We start from the raw sequence: 15,637 nt of genomic DNA, 5'->3' as shown, positions 1-15,637 counted from the left end.
CATATTTTAAAAACTGTCAAACAAGTTCATCACTTCTACAGAAATCCTTCTTTAACTGAACATATTTAGAAAAAGAACGCTAATGCTATTTAAGGTTAACTATATGGCTAACATGTAAGGATATTGTTTTTATAGATGCACATAAATTCCAACACAGAGAGAAATGTATTTTTATAACAGTTTTAAAACAAGCTGGAAAGAATGTTTCTGTCACATTTTGCAATAATGCTAGCCAAGTCCATCTTAAAATACCTGAACTTAAAGTGATTCAAATGGGTTTTAATATATGGAGTTAGAATTCTGTCCAGATACGGTAGGCATAATTTATGAATATATAAATTTCACATTTTAGAAGTAAAGATAAGTATTCTCTCGTATTTTGAAAGGAAGTAGAGACATTTTCACAATAATTTATATTCCTGCAGAGGGGGGGTACTTGTCTTTAAACATAGTGGAAGAAAACTATGTCCAACAAACCTTAATTTAGGAAGCTAAACTACTTACTTACTTACTTACTTACTTACTTACTTACTTACTTACTTACTTACTTACTTACTTACTTACTTACTTACTTACTTACTTACTTATTAATTAGATTTGTATGCCGCCCCTCTCCGAAGACTCGGAGCGGCTCATAACAAAACAGTACAAATCCAATAGTTAAAAACAATTTAAAATCCTTAATATAAAAGCAATCATACATCTCATACAAACCATACATAAAGCGGAAACTCCACAGATGAAGGAAGGTGAAGGAACCAGTGTTTATGCTTCTAAATTAATATGATAACATACAATGATTTAAGTATTGGAGACAAAAACAAATGCCATAAACATGATCCAACTGACAGAGAGTTTATAACATTTCCACCTAATATTGCAAATTAATGTTCATTTTCCCCTTTCATGATAAGAAATGTGATACAATTATCAGAACAAATCAACTTGATAGTTGATCTGTTCTAATAATTGTACCAAATTTTTTATCATAAAAGTGAAATATATTATTTACCTATATCAAGTTATATAAGTAAAGAATATATTTACCTGAAAATCTGTACAATGCAGGTTTGTTTGCAAATTTGTACATTAGTTTCTGAAAAGCAAGTTTTTAAAAATCAGCAAAACTTCCAGACTAGTCTTATTTCCTATATAAGAAATTCAAACATAGCACAGCAGTCATTATGTGATATGTAAAAAAACTCAGAAATTTTTAAAGGAAATAATACTCTAAACATAAAATTGGAAATGAAAATCTGAAAATGTACATTCAAAAATTTATTGAAGAATATAAATAAATACTAATTACACTATAGCAATCAGCAAGAGGATAAAAACATGATAAAAAATCTAAACTGCAACGGCTCAGATGGGCTGAAGGCCCATTAAAAAAATTTTATCAGGAAGAATTGGCAAAACCTTTACTGAGGACAATACTGACACAGTTGTTAATTGGTTTTGCCCAATTTTATGATATTTCTTACTACAGATATTAAGTGAATCTCTGCGATTGTTAAGTAAGAAACATAATTGTAAATTAAATCTGGCTTCCCCATTGACTTTATTAGAATGTCACAAAAGATGACCACATGACTCCAAAATACTGAGCCATCATTTAAATAAACCAGTTGCCCAGTGCCTGAATTTTGATCACATGATTATAGGGATGCTACAACAGTCATAAATGTGAAAAATTAAAAGTCACTCTTTTCAGTACCATTATAACTTGGAATGGTCACTAAATGAATGGTTGTAAGTTGAGGACACAAAATGAAATACAATTGAAATTGGTAGATTTATTATCAACACACTGGAATGGAGCAATATCAAAAAAGGGTTCCTAAGAGTTCTGGCCATCACAACATTCCTGTGGTCACATAATCATGCTGTCACTAAGTGGCATGGTTGCACAACGTCATGCTCTATGACTATGCCACTTAGCCATGGCGATTCCAGTCCCAATTGCCACTGTAAAGCAAGGACCACCTGTATCTACGAACAAAGGAAAAATAAAAAGCCTTCACAAACAAAGAAAGAGGAACTTTGAGAAAGATGACAGTTTGAAATACTTATACAGAAAAGTTCGGGGTTCAGGGGGGTGCTGGGAAGCCCCCCAGCCCGGCTGTGACCTTTTAAAACAGCCGCGCAGCTTCCCAGCTGTCTCCTGAAGCCGAACGCCAAACCTGAACTTCCGCGTTCGGCGTTAGCTGGGAAGCCGCGTGGCTGTTTTAAAAGGTCACAGCCGGGCTGGGGTGCTTCCCAGCACCCCCCCGAACCCCAAACCCGGAAGTTCGGCAAAAGTTCAGGGTTCGGGGGGTGCTGGGAAGCCCCCCAGCCCGGTTGTGACCTTTTAAAACAGCTGCGCGGCTTCCCAGCTGTCTCCCGAAGCTGAACGCCAAACCCGAACTTCCGCGTTCGGCGTTCGGCGACAGCTGGGAAGCCGCGCAGCTGTTTTAAAAGGTCACCGCCGGGCTGGGGGGCTTCCCAGCACCCCCCGAACCCCGAACCCGGAAGTTCGGCAAAAGTTTGGTGTTCGGGGGGGTGCTGGGAAGCCCCCCAGCCCGGCTGTGACCTTTTTAAAAAGCCGCACGGCTTCCCAGCTGTCTCCCGAAGCTGAACGCCAAACCCGAACTTCCGTGTTCGGCGTTCAGCGTCAGCTGGGAAGCCGTGCGGCTGTTTTAAAAGGTCACCGCCGGGCTGGGGGGCTTCCCAGCAACCTTCCGAACCGAACCCGGGGTTCAGAAAAATTTTGCCTCTTCTTACGAACTTTTTTCGAGTTACAAACCGGCGTTCGGGAGGCTGCTGGGAAACCCCGCCGCCCAGCTGTCACCTTTTAAAACAGCCACGCGGCTTCCCAGCTGTCTCCCGAACGCCGGTTCATAACTCAAAAAAAGTTCGTAAGAAGAGGCAAAATTTTTCTGAACCCCGGGTTCGTATCACGAGTTGTTCGTAAGACGAGGGGTTCGTATCTTGAGGTACCACTGTACAGCAAAATATTCAAGGTATTTTAAAAATAAAACTTGAAACTGAAATCACAAGTATTTTACCAGGTTGTTTTCACAAAACATAAATAAATAATTAACTTATATGTTTATAGCAGCAAGAACAGATCTTGCATAATATTGGAAAAGAAAGGTTTGCCAACAATATCAGATTGGAAGACCAGAACTGGAGAATATGCTGCAATGTTTAACCAAACTCAGGCAGGAATGTCTCCTTTATATGCAATGCATTACCCAGCTAGACAGGGTTTGGCATATGACTTCTAGGGCTTAAGCAGAAACCAACAACAATGATTAATGTTCGACTGTAAGCAAAAATATTTAAATTGTAGTTAGCAGTTGAGGGAAACAAATGGAAGATCAGTGAGGATGTATTACTAGAAAGTTTTCTAGTAATACAGGGTGTTCTATAGGGCAGGAGCTTCAGGGGAAAAGGCACAAAGAGGACCCATAAGATGGCAGCATTTAAAGGAAGGGACTTGGAGCTTGGATGGGACAGTTATGTATCCTCATGGAAGATTCAGTCTTGCTGATGACCTGGTTCCATGCCATGTAGGGCTTTAAGAGTTATAATTAATACCTTGAATTGTACCCAGAAAAAACTGGAAATCAGTGCAATTCAGACATTAGGGGGTGTAGTATGAGCAAATCTTGGAGCACACTGCTGAATTCTGCCCCATGTAAAGTGCATTGCAGTAATACAAACAGTACTCCTGAGCAAGGCCTCCTGGAAAGGGTACAGTTGGCATACAATATAGATATTGTATGCCACAGCTGCCAATGCTTATCAAACAATAGGTACAAGTCCAAAATCTCCTGACTCCACCCCAGTTGCAAACCAGCTCTGTCTGAGGCATTGCAACCCTGGCCAGTCAAAAATGGCATCTCATTATGCCTAAGGGCCCAATCCCACAAAAATACTCCATTTTGCCAGGATTGAGTGAAAACTGGTTCCTCTTCATCAGTCCCCGCAGCCTCCAAGGATAGAAACATGTAGCTGAGCATCATCAGCATACTGATTGCACCATACTGTAAGCCAGCTATGAGATTTCTTTGTTTTCCAGGGACTGGACAGACCACAGTGTAGTAGATAACTGCACACAATGCTCTATTGTGGCAGATAACAAGGCTGTTGTTCTGGGTTGACTTTACCCTCCTAGATCTTGCAAATTGATGTAACCATATAACCATGTCTTTTATACTGAGTACTTAAAACAATCAAAAGTGTCAAAGACTGTAAAGTGGCAGATAATTTTTGCCTCCCTCCAAAAATTCTTGCACTGGCTGGAATGAGGTGCTGCTTCAAACTCTGCTCTTAAGGAAACTTATTTTTGAGCACTTCCTTTGAACTGCCAAGACAACCTTACGACTGAAATCCCATTAGGATATGCTGCTTTCAGTATCCCTGTGGTAACCCATGCGCTCTACCTTAGCATTTATTTTTGTAAACTGAGTGGAGTGAGGCTGCCTCTGGTCCCTGAGATGTCCCTAAAAACAGCAGGCTGTGGCCCAATTAGCCTGGCAGTTGGAACACCAGTGTTGATGCTTGTGAGTAAACTATGAGAGAGGGAATAAATGAATGATCCCATCTCTTCTCAAGTTTCTGGCTGTGAAGCTCTTTGGGAGGGGGGGGGCACATGAGCTGCATTAAGCCTTGGGGAAATGGGCAACAATCCCAGCTTCACTACTTCACCTGACCTCAAATGACCTTTTCTGTAAATGTGGAGAAGATAAGAGAAGATAAGAGAAGATAAGAGCTCTCCACATTGCCATGGGGCCTAGGGCATGAACTCTCCCCTCACCAATACCAAGCGAAACAGACATGGAGAAAGGAAGAATTGATACACAAGTGTCTTCCACTCTCAGTCCCCAAAATCATCTCAACACACCAATGTCAATCGTATTGAGAACTACTGAGGGATAAACCAGGGCTAGGATGTTGCACCATCCTCTAGTACAGAAGTATCATCTCAATATGTATCCTGGCCTGAAATCAGACTGAAAAGGATCCAGATAATCCACTGCACCCAGTTTAGCTGACCACAAACCACTTTTCCAACAGCCTTTTCTAAAAAGGGAAGGTTGAAGGCTGCATGAAAGTTGTGTAGAACTGATGGGTCCAAGAATGGCCTCTTAAGAATACAGGGAAGTATTAATTACTGTTACAAAGAGGCATTAACTACTGCTTGAACCAAAGCAGTTCTTCCTAAGAGTCTTTAACTAATCAGGAGAGACAAGGGTACAGCACACAAGTTGCAGATTTCAGTCACAAAGACCCTGCCCATTTCCTCAGGACCAAAACCAACCAACTTGAACTCCTTTCAGATAACAAAGCTCAGGCATGACTTGGTTACTTAGATTTGCCAAGCCAACTATGACTTTGTCTAGCAAATGCTGAGAATATTCCTCACACAAGTGCTCCCCCACTCTATTAGGCAACTATCTGTAGATATAATTAAGGCAGAGAAGTAAGTGCCATTCATTGTCCTTATCTCCACAAAATAAGTCCTAATAAAGGCTCTTACCTAGGCTTGGTTGGCTTCACTTTTTATCCTTCCTGAATCCTAGGCATTTCTTGTAACATTAATCTCTCAGAGCTCCACAATGAACAATGGAGCTCTATAAGATCCACATACATAGAGAATCTGTACAGGTGCAACTCGCCCCATCACTCTTCACATGCTCATTCTAAACCACAATGAAGATGTCCACCAAACTACATGACAGAACTTTGGGAAAAATTCCAAGCTCCCTCTGAAACTGCACCTCTATACCTGACATCTGGGGAACTGCAGAGAACTCTAGGGTCCAAATGGAGTGAACCATTCATGGCAAACAATTGATGTTAACACTTCCCAGGTCTAGATCACAACATCACTACCCAAAACCAACCAATCCAGTTTCAATGTGTGACTCTATCATAAGTCAATATGTGAATAAATTGGACCAGATCCATCATTACCATAAACTCCCAGAAAACCTCAAACCCCCATATCCAGAGAAAACTGGTTGAACCGTAGCAGCACAAGCCTGGGTAACCCCATTGCCAACCCGTACATGGAGATAACACACTAACCATATCTGTATGCATATCATATTCTATCATTTATTTAGAGAACCACTTGATTGTAAACAATTAAAACTTTATTTAACAATGTCATAAACCTCCCACCACCACCACCATTCTGGAGCAGTGTTACAAATTTTCTATTAATTTTTAAGCTACTGAAAATTAGAGCAGACTGTCAGTCACACAGCTAATCTAATCTTTGTCAGCTTCAAGCCTATAATGTTGGTAAATCCAGGGAATAGAAAGCAAATGAATATACACAGTAAGATACCATATTTTTCAGAGTATACGATACATCTTAGTTTTGGGTGAGGAGAATGGGGGGGGGGGGAAATCTGCCTACCAGGTATCATCTGGCGAGATCGTTAGCGTGTAGTTAGGGCTGGGAGAAAAGCTACATTCGGAGTATAGGATGCACCCAAATTTTCAGCCTTTTTAGGGGGGTAGAAAGGTGTATCTTATACTCTGAAAAATACGGTATATTCAAATTTATACTTACCTTTCTAGTTACATGACTCTGATCTTCTTGCTTCTATTGGTCATTGGAGGTGGGGTATGTTGTTTGATGGCATGGTGGTTTTGGTGCTTTACGTGGGTTTTAATCTGAGTTTTATACTATCATCTGAGTTAGTTTATGTGTTACGATTTTTAATAATATATACTGACACTCATTTTGATTGTGGTAGAATTGAAGCATGAGAAATAAATAAAATATGTGAGCTGATCTAATAATGAAATACAAGACTTTATTCAGTAGGTTATGGAAATAATTTTAAGCTATCTATCAATAATTTATATGATCGTATGTTACAGTATCTACACAGGAAATAATCCTATAATGAATTTAGGATACAGAAGATGAAACAATCTAGTCTATTGAATGATACTAGCATGCCAGTGAATCATAAAGAAGAGAGAATAATTAAAACTACATTTCTTTTCTTTTTTATTTAATCTTAACCTAGAACCTTTCCATCTTTAATATCTGCACCAATTTAAGAAGGCCGTATCCCCCTCAAAATTAATTTAGTATAACATAAATGCAACACAACGAAGTATAAAATCAAACCCAAAAGGAATAGATCACATACAATTTGAAATGGAAAAGAAGAAAAAATACAAGTGTTATGCATCTATAAGAACTGTTTTAAATCATTTAAGAACAACTTGAATCTTGACAAGGTATCATGCTGTCGAGTCTTTTCTCTATGCTCATAATGAGCCTTTGTAGAGACCAAGAGTGAACATATTCCATCAAGTCAACCTTTCTAGGAGCATATACTCATTTTGGCAACCCGAGTATAATAAATCCAACATTTTTCATAAATAGGTGAATGCCAAATGTTGTAAATGTAATTCAACAACTTACTGATACTTTTAAATCTTAACTTCCTTGTTTAACATTGGAAGCACATTCAACCAATAACAAGCCAATACTTCTGCATTCTCAAGTTATAAGCAACCAACTTTTTTCAATCTCAGTCATAACACAACTAAAATTGTCAATTTTATGGAATAAGGATCTGGCTACTTTCCCATTTGAAATAACGATTTCTTCATCCTCCTTTCAACAATCTGAACTCAGCAATCTTTCATACATGGCATAGGTATATTATCAGCCAACTCAATCTTAATCCTTCTAGGAATTTTCATAATGCATCTAAATAAGGAACAGGTTTAACTTAACCTGCGTATAGGCTTGCCTTGGTTTAGCTCTTTGTGGGTTACTTGAAACTGGACAAAATTGCCTGTAAGAATGCTACAGTGTTTTACCATTACAGTAGCTTTCAACAGGAACATATTTGCAGGAAGAGTAACACCTTGACATTCAGACAATTTACCACTCGTCCCAACAGTTGAGATTTTTGTTTGCACAATGGCCAGGTTAACTCTTACAACAGTTGTTACAAACATAAGGGTAGGAATAGCAATTTATTATTCAGTTTCAATAGTGGTCCTAAGAGGATTTTTGTTACTCCAGGAGTTGTTGTAGCTCAAGACACAGTAATTGATTTATGGTTTTTGTACTCTCCTACTGGTTGACTGAAGGGAGAACTGATTGACTCATAGTATTCCCTATCTGCTATCAACAGTCTGAAGTCAGCATGAATACAGACAATCACAGGGCCGACTTCAAAAAACTTCAGAGGGATTGGAGGGTAGTGATAGTACCATCTAGAAGGGCTTAGTCTGTTACCAAACATGTATTGCTAAACAGTAGGGTTTTTTTCAACCACAAAAGAAAACTCCTATCAGCAAAAAACATATGCATTACCTTGGGGATCTATTCCTTTGCTTTCACTGATATAAAACAGTCCCTATTCTTCCCTTCATGAATCTACAAAATGCAAATGTGAGCAGGCTACATCTTCCTGGTAGGTACTTCTTTGATAAAGTAAAATTATTTCATTCATTCACATAATGCAAATATTACTTTCCAGCTAAAAGATAAAAGCAGCCTTTTAAATATATATGCGCATGCGCATTTTTCTTTCCAATAAATTGATGCAGAATTAGAATATATATTAATTGACAAATCAAGAGTTGTCTTCTGCACTTACATAGCAACTATTTCAAAACAATACATCGTTTTGAACTGGTAGTTCAAATAGCTGCTATGTCAGTTTAAAAGATAATAGCCTAGTTTTTCTGACTATAAGATGCACCGGTGTATAAGACGCACCAATATGTCAAAGAGGTAAATAAGAAAAAAAAGTTTTTGTCTCCCCCTGCCCCCAAGGACCACTCTGCAGGTCTCCCAAACCCTCTGCGCACCCTGTTTTTTGCAAAAAATGTACCCGTTTTTGCAAAACAACAAGGCACACAGAGGGTTTGGGAAGCTGCAGAGTGCTCCTAGGGCTTGTGGGAGGGCAAAAACACTCCCATTTTTGTGAAAACCTGCCCATTTCCACCCATTTTTTCCCACCTACCAGAAATTTGGAATCCAGCCCTAACCAAAAAAAAAATCACAATCATCACCATGTCAATCATCTAACTAAATGTGATTCCACCAACCAATCAAATAATTAAAACACAGCCATCCAATGTACCTGCAACATTTGAACCAGATCTCTAACCCCACCACTATTTATAAGGAACAAATGGCAATTGCAAACAAATCATATTCAAAGCAGCACAAAGCCAAGAACTTCAGCCTGATGATGGTGAATGCGATTTTGCAGAAACATCGCAAAGACACTCAAAATATTACACAGGGAAAAACTCAAACTCAGAACAATCGACACACACACACACACATATTAATTTTCAAATTCAGCAAAAACATGTGACACATATATATACTCATACATATATACATATATACAGAGAGAGAGAGAGACAGTATGTATCGCACAACTATGTTAAAGCATACTTGGTTGAAGTTTTTTACTGAGAGTTTGAAGTTATATCTACTTACTTCTTCAAATGACTCTTTGTAATCATGTAACAGTACACAGTGGACCAAAGTTTCTATCCTTACAACTCAAAATTCCAACATCTAATTAGCACTATTGAGGAAGTTCATAAACCTACACACTTTAGAAAAAGCCATCCTTAAAAGATATTTGTCTGCAGAAGCAAGATCAACTTCTGTTAGGAACAATTTTCTTTTAGAACTACATGAATCTGGACGTGATAAATTTCCAAATATTTAACTAAATGCTTCTCAGCAATATGTTTAGCCTAAATATGCTTATTAGAGTTTATCTTTGTGCTATAACCCATTGGACTGAACTTTTGAGATATGAACCTTAACTCATTAACAGATAATACAACATGATAAAATTGTACAATAGTCATTCAACAGAATGATTTTATAAGAATTCTGTGGAACTTGGTAGCTAATGCCAGTTTTTATATAGTCATAGAATTCTTTGTAAAATATACAACACCTAACAGTTTTACAATTCACTATGTTTGAACAGAATTTTCAACAAGTACAAACCACTTTCCCTTTATACCGGAGTAGAAGGAAACACAATCCGACATACTTGAGGTGCTTGAAAACTATTAATTAAAAGGTAATTATTGCCATAGGAGGATCAAGACTTGCCTCCAAAAAGATGAGACATGTAATTTGTAGTAAACAGAGTGATTCAGTAACTACAATGTGACTTCAGCAATAGCACCATACCAGAGATTCATTTCCTGTGTAAGTACAAAAAAAAAGGTTGAAGCAGATTAATGTGAGCCATTACTGATTCCAAATAAGCTGTGCTGAACTTCTATTGAAATAATTTAACTTGGATCCTGGTTAAGTACATTTAGGACTAGGGCAGGGGTCTGCAACCTTAAACACTCAAATAGCCATTTGGACCCGTTTCTCACAGGAAAAAAAATACTGGGAGTCACAAAACCTGGGTGGGCATGGACAACTCATCACTCACACCCATTCAGTCACATGATCCTCTAGCCTCACCTACCCAGCCACAAAACCATTCTCTATGTTCCTCTCTCCCACTCTCACCCTCCTGTATCTCTCTCTCTGTATCTCTCTCCTCCTTTCCCTTCTCTCTCCCCCTCTTCCTATCTTACCCTCTCTATCTCTCTCCCCACTATCTCTTCCATCTCCTTATGTTCCCCTGTCCCCCTCTCTATCTCTCTCCCCCTCTCTGTGTGTCTCTCTTTGTATCTCTCCCTCTCCCAAAGGCCCATGCCAGGCGGATACTTGCTTAAGGAGAGTCTTAAAAGGATGCGGCTTCTCTTGCACTAAGACTCCGCCCATCACCTTGCCGTGTCATTCTCCCCCCCCCCAGTTCTTTGGCCGAGCATAGAGGGCGTATGCTCCAGCCTGAAGTGGCAGGAAGCGAAGGCTGCCTTACACGCAAATATGGCCTGAAGGCAGGTACAGGGCTGCTTTGCCCCTACACTAAGGCTCCGGCGACCTTCCTCCTCTTTCTCTCCCCTCCTTCTCCTTTTGTGACGCCCTGGCTGGTTGTGGCAGGAATGGGAGGATGCTCACATGAAGGGAGCTCCTCCTTAAGTGAGTGGCTACCCGCCTTGCAGACACTTTTGCTGCACTTTGGCGCTCACTTGTGGGTCTCCCTGAACATGTGCACCCTCCTGGCACTGCCACAGCTGGCTAGACGTTCCTGAGGGAAGGAGGGGGAGGAGGAAGGTCACCCAAAGGGAAGCCTCCACCATGGCTGGTGATCATTCCTCAGCCAGCCCGGATTTCCAAAAAGAAGAGATAAAAGGAGTAGTGAAGCGCTCCAAGCAGAGCTTGCTGGTTTGGCCCAGCTGCTGCTTTCTGAGAGAGAAGAGACACAGAGACCATAAGAAAGAGATAACACACACATAGAGAAAAAGACATAGAGAGGGGGGGGAGGTTGGCTAACCCACAAGGGCTTTCTCTGAGCTTGACTCTCGGGATGGGTGTGCAACGTTTGGTGGGGCCAGCTCCCTTTTCCCTCTGCGTTACATCTCTTAAAGCAATGGCTGGGTGCTGCTGGCTCATTTCACTTTCCAACATCCCCTACTCCTGGATCCCATTCTATTAACGAGGCTGGCGTCAGTTGAGTCCTGACCACACCAGTGTCTTAGGGCAGAGAGCAGTTTGCGCGTCTCCCCAAGCAACCCAGGCCTGCCCAGTATCAACAAGGGAGGGGAAAAGCTCCACAAGAGTAAGGCGCCGGAGAATCACCCCCGGCTGCTTTTCCATCCACTGCCATTGTCCTTACCTTCTCAGGCCAGGTGAGGGATGGGATGGGAGGGCAAGTGGTGGGGCCAGCCAGTGATGGGCAGCCACAGCAGTGGGCCCAAAGAGCTGCATATGGCTCCGGAGCCGCGGGTTGCTGACACTTGGACTACAGGGTAGTCTTTGCAAAACCTATTATTGGACTATTGCAAACTGCTCTGCAATGTGGTTCCTGAAGATTACAGACCAAAAGGATCTACCATTTTAATAGCTATTTTCATTGCTCCTGGAGCAAATATAATCATCAGTTTAAAGGTATGCAAGAAATTTTTAGGAATCCCATGAAGCAGAAATCTGGATTATGAATACTAACCAATGTACAAGCTGACGAACTACAGTATATCCAAATTAAATAGTGAAAATAAAATCCATAAATACTGGAACTGCTACCCAAAACAAAATCTTATATTCCAGGCCACATCTATCTACTGGTGGTGGAGTGGCTTCCTTACACAGGATAAATTTCCCTTTTTCTTTGCATTTCTCTATCTCTGCAGCAGAGGGTCAGAAAACTCACTATAGAATAAGGGATTCATTTAGAAAGGCCTATCAAACTGGTGGGACGCAGGCCAGATGCGTCATGAGCAGGCCATGGTTATCCCAGCACTGTAAAGGCAAAAAACATCATGATATGTCACGATCCATCATGTGACGCGATCGAGTTTGACACCCATGATTTAGAAGGAATATGCCAGTATTGCTTTTCATTCAAGCAATTTAATTATTTCATTCAAGCAATTCATATATACTAATACTGTACATAAAGTGATGACAGTATCAGGAAAAACAAAATAATTTTACATCAGTTTAAACCATCGCCTGTAAATAGTACAGATTTGAAACAGAATGCACATAATAAACTACAACAGAAATTGTTTAATAAGCCTTGGCAATATTATCCAGAGAAGAAAGAAGAGACTACAACATTAGAAGTGCGGGGGGTGGGTGGGTGTAGCAATCCGAAAGAAGGCAGGAGTAACTCTTCTTTCTGTAGAAATCTAACCTACAGTTTTTAGTAATTGTCTCTTTTTCAAATGTTCTCCACCAGGCTACAAATGATAGGATTATACATCATGTTAACCATAAAATGGTATAGTTTTGGCTAAGCAAATTATATAAATTGATAATTTGCTTCGCCATTAAGCCAACCCATTATGACTTATGACAGTACAATGTGTGAAGTCAGTCAGTTATTGTATATTCAAGAAAACATAACAGGGGTGAGCTGTTAGCCGGAACGCTAAATTGGGCTCGCTGCTGCAGCTCATGAGTGCTTGCAGGGCCAGCGTGATTTTGCTGTTGCATCTGTGGAGATAGCAAAATCACGCACAGAGCCTCAGATGCCCCCGTGTTTCTGCGAGTTTTTTTTGCTTCCACGCATGCCAAAACGTGGGCGCACCTGCAGCTCCCTGTGCGATTTTGCTATCTTCATAGGTGCAGAAGCAAAATCGCACTGGCCCCACAAGCACTCACGTGCCGCAGCGGCAAGCCCAATTTAGCGTTCTGGCTGGAGCACACCTCTGTGTATAGCATAGGAATGTCTGCAGCAGTCTTGTTGAAGTCTCATTGCTGCCTAAGTAGAGCATTCAGGATAACCACACTACTAGAGTTCCCACTTGATCCTCACCAGAGCCAAAGCATACTTAGATATGACATGGGCAGTCATAGAAGATACCTGAGTTACAGGTGTCCTTAAAGCCATAGAAAAGAAACAGCTAAAAGAAACTTTTGCCCTTTAACCTCAAGAGTGTGTAGTAGGTAAGTTTAGGAGTGCACTACAGAAATTGATATGGATGATCTGGTGGTTGTAAAAGCCTTTCATGCCTCTTACATTATTTGGCTTCAACTATTGTTCTATACAACAAGTTCAGCTGGAGTTTAGAACGTGAATTATTGTATGAATCAAAGCCCACCAACTCACACATTCATGATCATAATTCTGAGGCTATTTATCTCGGGATAAATATTGGTTAGCTTATTAATTATTGGTTAACGTATTGAGGTTTTCCTTTTGGCCCACCATCTCGACTGAACATTAGGGGCTCCTAAGGGAGTATCAGAACTTGAAGACTGAGAAATATATAATAACATGATAACCTCCTTCGGAAAAAAACGATATCCATATCCTGCTGTTTTAAAAGCAAAGCTCCAGTAGCAAGTAGGAACTACTTTATCCAATATACTGATTCATAAAAACACATTTTTACCTTAAAGAAGCTTATGCTAAAGTTATGCTTATTAGCTTGTGAAATGCCAAGCTTCTGGAACATGATTAGAACCTACATATCAGAACAAAACTGTGGAAGTGATCCATGAAGCAACTACAACTAAATTATTTTGATCATACCTTTCTAAAAGTGTACTTATCAAAATAATAGGGCCCAAAAGTCATTCTTTGCACAGCAAAAAAAGAAAAGCATTTTGCCCAACAAGCTACATTCTGAAGTTTTTAGTAGTCCCTTAAAGCCAATGAGAAAAAAACACCCCTCTCTAGAATATGCCATCTTAACTCATAAAGGAAGATATTTTTTAAAAAGAAAAAGGAAATGATATCAAGAAAAAAGCTGCGCCAGAACACTGCAGGTTTTTGCCCCAGGTGCTGGGCAAAGCGAGGAAGGTTGGCACAGCCAAGGCAAAAGAGCCTGTGCCAAAGCTTACTCCTTCATTCAATTCTTGGCCGGCCACTTCATCTCCCCTCCCCTCCCTTCCTCTTTCAAAGGAAGTGAAAACTCCTGGCCTCCCTGCAGATTCATGGGAAGGCGAGAAAAAACCTGAATGAATGGAGGATCCCCCAATCCGGATAGGCAATTTCCACCTCTGCTGTTTTTGTTTTTTCAAAAAGGGGGAGGGGGTTGAAAGAGCGCATGGGGGGGGGTTGATGATGATGGTTCTGAGGAAGGCCAGGACGTGATTTACTCTTGTTGTTCTTCCCACCACCACCACCATTATCCACAACCTCCACCAGCTAAATCTACGGCTAGCAAGAACAGACATCACATACCCGATTTTGGTGCTGGCGGGGAGTCTCGGCGGGTCTCATACCTACGGTGCGGAGGGAGGGAGGGAAGGGGGGGCGCCACTACGCCGTGGCCCCCAGTGATGGCGTGAGGAGGACGGAGGAGGGGAGAGGAGGAGGAGAAGGAGGAGGAAGGGGCTGTGGCGGAAGCGTGGCGTCCGGGCAAAGCCGTTGGCGGCGGAGCCGCATTGCTCTCTCTCCCCCACCCTCCCCAGCCGCCGCCGCCGCCGCCAACACCTCCTGCCGCTGCTCAGCCACCCCTCAGCGGGGAAGCCAAAGCAGGGAACTCCGCTCGACCTCCCCTCTCCCCTTTCGCTCTCTCTTTGCCAAAGCGAGCCAAAGTCTGCGGTTGGTGGGAGGAGGAGGAGGAGGGGGAAAACCCCTTGCAGAGGGCACCGTACAAGCCCCAGACAGCCGCTTGTTACTATTACTGGGACCCCGCACCGCTTCCTTCACTTCCGGGAGAGACGCAAGCGTGCGTGCTCACGTCACGGCCCGAAACCGCGCAAGCAAATCAGCGTCGGAAGCCGAGCCTGGCCGTTCACTTGGGAGGGGCTATTCAAAAAATTTGAGTCAATGCACGCTCGGCTCCCAGAGTTCGGAACAAGGGGAGGGGGAAAAGGGGGGGGGGAGGAAGGCAGGCGGGGGGGGGGGGGGGCGGGTTTGTAGAAACTGGGCGCGCGGAAGGGAAGCGCTCCCTTTACGTGCAGTGACCGCGTGTATATTTGTGTGTAGGGATTGATTGGTAGGACCGCGGGGCCCGAGCCAGGAGGTTGTAGAGAGAGAGGGGTGCAGTTTAGATGCTGGGGGGTGGGGGGCCGAGAGCGAAGCTTTCCCGCTTGGGGAAAAGT

The 15,637-nt window shown here is 41.7% G+C and overlaps 1 protein-coding gene across 1 annotated transcript in view; it reads right to left on the bottom strand.

Annotated features, from left to right (window-relative positions):
- Window positions 1-15,293, bottom strand: part of SPOPL (speckle type BTB/POZ protein like) — a 49,598-nt gene extending 34,305 nt beyond the window's left edge. Inside the window, exon 1 of the mRNA XM_070731451.1 lies at window positions 14,772-15,293. The gene's annotated coding sequence lies outside the window, so the exon portion shown is untranslated. The remainder of the gene's footprint in view (window positions 1-14,771) is intronic.
- Window positions 15,294-15,637: the final 344 nt, after the last annotated feature.

Source organism: Erythrolamprus reginae, chromosome 1 (genome assembly GCF_031021105.1).
Source record: "Erythrolamprus reginae isolate rEryReg1 chromosome 1, rEryReg1.hap1, whole genome shotgun sequence".
Classification (NCBI taxonomy): Eukaryota; Metazoa; Chordata; class Lepidosauria; order Squamata; family Dipsadidae; genus Erythrolamprus; species Erythrolamprus reginae.
The sequence above is the reverse complement of the archived record's forward strand: the minus strand, read 5'-3'. Positions and strand labels throughout refer to the sequence as shown.